Raw genomic sequence first — 6,000 nt, 5'->3', positions numbered from 1 at the left:
TGTTGTTAATTAGTGTTTTTCATCTTTGTTTGTGCTTTTAAGAATTTGCTTAGAAAAAGGTTTGTGAAGTGTTTTGGGATAGTCTCTGACTAGGAAAGACTTTTTACTTAAGAGATCCTAGTGATCCATCTCCCTCTTTTGGGAAACTACCTATTTCATTGAGCCTATTTTTCGCTTTGGGAGTATTTTTTACACAAGCTTTAATCATTTCTAAACAAACTTCTCATCTTAGTGAAAGTGATTTTAGCTCTCCAAAATTTCTTTTTGGAACAAATGGCTAGAGATCTCCAATCACTTCAACTAATACAATTGCGATGTGAGAATCAAAATATTAAAGAGAAAAAGAAAGAGATTCTCATTTTTCAATTTTTGAGGAAGAGTTGAGAATGATTAAAGAGATGACAATATTAGAAAATATAAAAAGAATCAACCTTCTAAAAGTTCTAGGTCTGGCAACTCTCCTAATAAAGAAGAAAGTCTTAGAATTAATTACTATTATCAACCAACACCTAGAAGATCTAAAAGAGAAAGCCATAAAATTGAAGTCAGAGTTGACTTACCTCACTTTCATGAGAACGAAAATGTTGAAACTTACCTAGATTAGGAGATGAAGGTAGAACAAATTTTACCTATCATCAAGTTAGTGAGGAAAGAAAGTACCACTGACCACTTTAAGCTTTCAAAGCTCTGCTATGTATTGGTGGACGTCCCTAGAGAGTGACGTCACTATAATAAGCCTCCACTTTTATATTGGAATGATCTTAAGAGTGCTCTAAGACACCTCTATATTCCTTCCTATTATAACCGAGAGTTTATGGATAAGCTCAAAAGACTTCTTCCAAAAAATCACAATGTAGAAGAATATAGGAAAAAGATGGAGTTATATATGATGAGGGAAGGGATTAGGGAAGAAAATAATACCACCATATCTAGGTTCTTAAGTGGTCTCAATCTTGAGAAAAGAGACATAGTTGAACTTTTACCTTATAGAGATTTAAATGACTTGATTCAACTTTGCATTAAAGTTGAACAACAAATTTTGACAAAAGAATCAGGTCAAAAAGAAAGTTCATACTTTGTACCTTATGAAAGCAGTGAGTTCCAAAGGAGGTAAAGCATATGAAAGAAACATCTAAATAACCTTCCCAAAACCTATCTAAATATGGGCACATCTCACACACTCGAACTAGAGAAATATGATCTTAAGGGACAAAGATGAATATAATAGCCAAAAAGAAGAAACTAGTAAGAGTGAAGAAAATGAGGATAAAATAAGTGAGAAAACCTATCTTTATGAATTACTCATGATTCAGTGTAGCCCTAACAATCAGTCTAGTTCGCTATTTGATTCACAAAGAGAGAATGTATTTCATACATGTTGTAAAATTTTAGAAAATATTTGTTCTCTTATTGTGAATAGCGGGTCATGCTGTAATTGTTGCAGTACAAGGATGGTTGAAAAGTTAAACCTTCCTATCATTCCCAATGCCAAACCTTATAAGCTTTAAGTGGTTAACTAAAAGAAGGGGAATTGATAATTAATCAGGAAGTGAGCGTTGAGTTATTTGTAGACATATATAAAGATAAAATTTTATGTAATGTAGTGCCTATTGAAACTTGTCATGTCTTATTGGAATGACCACGGTAATTTGCTATGGAATCCATACATAAAGATCGTACCAACAAGATTTCCTTCACACATGAAAAAAATAAATATGTTTTTTTTTTTATCTTTTAACACCTTCTCAGGTCTTAGATGATCAAATAAGATTAAAACAGAAAATAAAAACTGAAAAATTGCTAACTTTTTTAGAACAAAAGGTCGTGTCTAAAGAGTCTAGTAATAAAAATATGGAAAAAGGGAGGAAAAACTTAGAAAAGAAAATTATGTACTCCTCTCTAAAGAAATCTTGTCATAAGTTTCCAAAAATAATAGAAAAACAAAAGGAATGACAACTTAATAAGACTGGTTTTTATACAACTACTGAAACTAACTCATTTGATTTGTTTGATGACTCCAACTCATTTAATCCTGAAGGATGAACATAGTTTTCAAAGCAGGAATAAAGCTGTTAATCGAGATTAACCCTGTAGATCTAAGGATAGATCCTCTCAAGAAGGAGGGGATGACGGAAGAGCTCTCAGCCACACATAACCACATAATAAGGAGGATGAAAACCTAGAGTTTGTTTATGGATTTATTTGCAAATATGAGTCTTTTTTATTTATTTTTCTAGGTCCAATCAAGAGGAAAACTATAAGATGAGGGAATGTACAAAACATATCCAAGGAGACATACAACTCATCAAAACATAAACTAGAGTTTTCGTCAGAAGGACACAAGAAGACTGAATTTCGACTAACTAGTCAACATTATTTTTGGGCCAAACTTTAGCTTAAATAAATTGTATAAATTTTTTTAGGATTTCATGGACCATGTATTGGGCATAGTAGCATAAAATAATTGTTCTAAATATTTGGACCAAGTAGCATAGGTTTTTGGGCTTGTATTTGGGCCAATTATATAATAGGTCTAGCTAGGGTAACAATTGGGTTTCATTGAGCCCAATGTAACCCTAGAACATCTAGGGTATAATATAGGATGAAAATTGCATTGGCAAGGAGTACATGGACATCCACATGGCAGCTTAGGAGTGGAGAGGATTTAGCATGGAAGGTGTGAGCTAAACATGGAAAGCATGGGTCCACATGACACCTTCTCATTAGAGAGTTTTATTTTGAATTTTCAAATTTTGCCTCTAATATATTCAACCCTCTCTCCTATAAATTGAGGTATTTGGCTAATGAAAAGGAAGATCATATATGAGTGTTATGCTGCCAAATTGCAAGTTTAAGCACTCTCTTGTCTAAACCTCTTTAGGAAATACATCTTTTGTCTCATTTTCCACCTCTTCTGATATGAGTTGATTTTAGATGATTCCATTTTAAATATGAAAATTGACTTAGGATTGAGATTTTTATCAATTATATGGTGAGAACCCAAGAAGATCCCCACTGGACACGAACTTAACCAAATGGTTAAGTAAGTGTGAAGGTTCACTTCTAGAGGGCAAAGGAAAAATACAAGTATATGGTGATTGATGATGAATGGCGGAATTTAAATGAACATGGAAGGAAACATATAAGCATGATGGAAACCAAATTGACAATGGAGGAAAATAAGAACATAAGAACACAAAGATAAATGGAGTAATGGAAAAATGGAAGAGATGAAGGAAAGTAAATGCTTATGTGATGGATAGAGAATAGATCACGCCACTTGGAGTGTTGTTTTACTCCAAGATAAGTGTTGATGGCCGCCACTTGATACTTCTCAAATCACTCAAGATGAGACCTAAAGCTAAGAGGAAACAAGCGTCACAAACACCTCACACAAATTGTGCAGAGTAACTTTTTTATTCAAATTCAACATGTAAAATACAAGGAGTATGACACCCTATTTATAGGAGATGGTGCCTTGGAAAAGAAGCAAGGGTAGGATGGGAAACCTAAAAATGGGGTTGCCTTTAGGGTTTGACTAAGTCAAAACCACACCTTAGGCTTGTTCTTCTATAAACTAGGTCAAAAACAAGCTAAAGTGATAAGCACACCTCCCCTATTATGCTATATGAACCTACTCTGGCCTATCTTGCTATTTGGACCCCTAGAGTGAGCCCAATTTATTTACAACTTGATTAATTCTTAAGAAGACTAGCGGGAAGAACATTAGATGCTCTGGTTTTTGTCCAGTTCTCCCTCTGGTGAGGTCTGCTAGATCCTTGGTGAGGTCTTCACTTGAATGTTGAGATGAATTCTCATAGTGTGAATGGTAATGTGTATCCTTGGTCATTTCCTTGTTAGCTTGGTTTGTATCATCTTCCAAGTGATATGGTCGAACCAATCACTCTCCACACTCTTTATGGAAACTCCAAGAAATCCATAGCTTCAATAGAGCTCTCATTGACACATTACTTCCATTAGCTTATTCTAACTCTCACCAAAATTCAAAGAGAAACTCATTTCGGAGGAAGGAGATGCACTTTTTGTGTTGATAGTGTAGTCTTTTTAGGTTTTATAGTAAACAAAAATGGGGTTCATGTTGACCCTGAGAAAGTCAAAGCCATCTAAGAGTGGCCAATACCGCAGAATGTAGGAGATGTTAGGAGCTTTCATGGATTAGCAAGTTTCTATAGAAGATTTGTTCCCAACTTCTCTAGTCTAGCTTCACCACTCAATGAGTTGGTGAAGAAAGACACTCCATTTTATTGAATTGAGAAACATGAGCAAGACTTTCAAAGGTTAAAAGCTCAACTCACTAATGCACCCATTCTAGCTTTGCCAAACTTTTCAAACACTTTTGAGCAAAAGTGTAATGCATTAGAAGTAGGCATAGGTTCAATGTTATTGTAGGGTGGGCACTCAATTGCATATTTTAGTGAAAAATTACATGGTGCAACCCTCAATTACCCTACCTATGATAAAGAGCTCTATGCACTTATGAGGGCCCTGTAGACTTGGGAACACTATTTGGTTTCAAAATAATTTTTCATTCATAGTGATCATGAATCTTTAAAATATCTCAAGGGTCAACATAAGTTGAACAAATGCCATGCAAAATGGATGGAATTTCTAGAGCAATATCCATATGTTATCTAACACAAGAAGGGCAATACAAACATTGCAGCATATGCTCTATCTTAGAGACATGCCCTCTTTTCTAAACTTGGAGCCTAAATTCTTGGATTTAAAAACATTCTTGAGCTTTATGAGAATGATCAAGATTTTGCATCCACCTTTCCTAACTGCAAACATAGAGCACAAGGAGGTTTTTTACATTTCTGAGGGGTATTTGTTTAAAAAATTAAAACTTTGTATACCTCAAGGAACATATAGAAGACTCCTCATTAAAGAATCACATGAAGGAGGTCTCATGGGTCATTTTGGAGTTGATAAACTCTAGAGCGTTTAAAAGGAAAATTCTTTTGGCCCTATGTGAGAAAATAAGTTCAAAGACATTGTCATAGATGTATCTCATGTTTAAAAGCTAAGTCTAAGACAATGCCTCATGGACTTTATACTCCTTTACCTCTTGCTTGTGCTCCATGGGAAGACATTGACATGGATTTCATTTTAGGGATTCCTAGGACACAAAGAGGATTTGATTGCATCTTTATGGTAGTGGATAGGTTTAACAAGATGGCTCATTTCATACCCTGCCATAAATTGGATAATGCTAACAATATCTCTAAAGTCTTCTTTAGAGAAGTGGTAAGGCTTCATGGTCCACCTAAAGCCATAGTTTAGAATAGAGATCCAAAATTTGTTAGCCATTTCTGGAGAAATTTTCGGGAAAGGCTAGGAACTAAGTTGCCCTTTTCAACCTCTTGTCATCCTCACACAAATATTGTAAATAGATCTCTATCAAATATGCTTAGGTAGGTCATGAAAGGAAACCACAAATCTTGGATGAGTACCTTCCTCACATAGAGTTTGCATACAATAGAGTGGTCTATAAGACTACTAATATTTCTCCATTTGAGGATGTATATGGTTTTAATCCTCATACTCCTTTGTATTTTTTACCTTTGCCTAATCCACATGAATTTGTGCATAAGGAATGGGTAACAAAAGTTGAATTTGTTAAGAAATTATAGAAACAAACTGATAAATACATCAAACATAATAATAAGGGGGAAGAGAGAGATAGTTTTTAAAGAAGCAGATTGAGTTTGGATGCATCTTAGAAATGATAGATTCCCTAGTCAGTGGAAGTCTAAGCTTAGTCCTCGAGGATATGGTCCTTTCCAAGTCCTCTCAAGAGAGACAATAATAATGCATATTAGTTGGATCTACGTGAAGAATATTAAGTACATGCTACTTTTAATGTTATAGATCTAACACATTTTGCAAGTAGAACAAATGATGAGCAGAGACATTTGATATGAGGACAAATCCTCTTCAAGGGGGAGCAGATGATGTTAGAGGCTTTAGCTCAATACC

The sequence above is a fragment of the Phaseolus vulgaris genome, chromosome 1 (genome assembly GCF_000499845.2).
Source record: "Phaseolus vulgaris cultivar G19833 chromosome 1, P. vulgaris v2.0, whole genome shotgun sequence".
Classification (NCBI taxonomy): Eukaryota; Viridiplantae; Streptophyta; class Magnoliopsida; order Fabales; family Fabaceae; genus Phaseolus; species Phaseolus vulgaris.
This window is presented reverse-complemented; position numbering follows the sequence as displayed.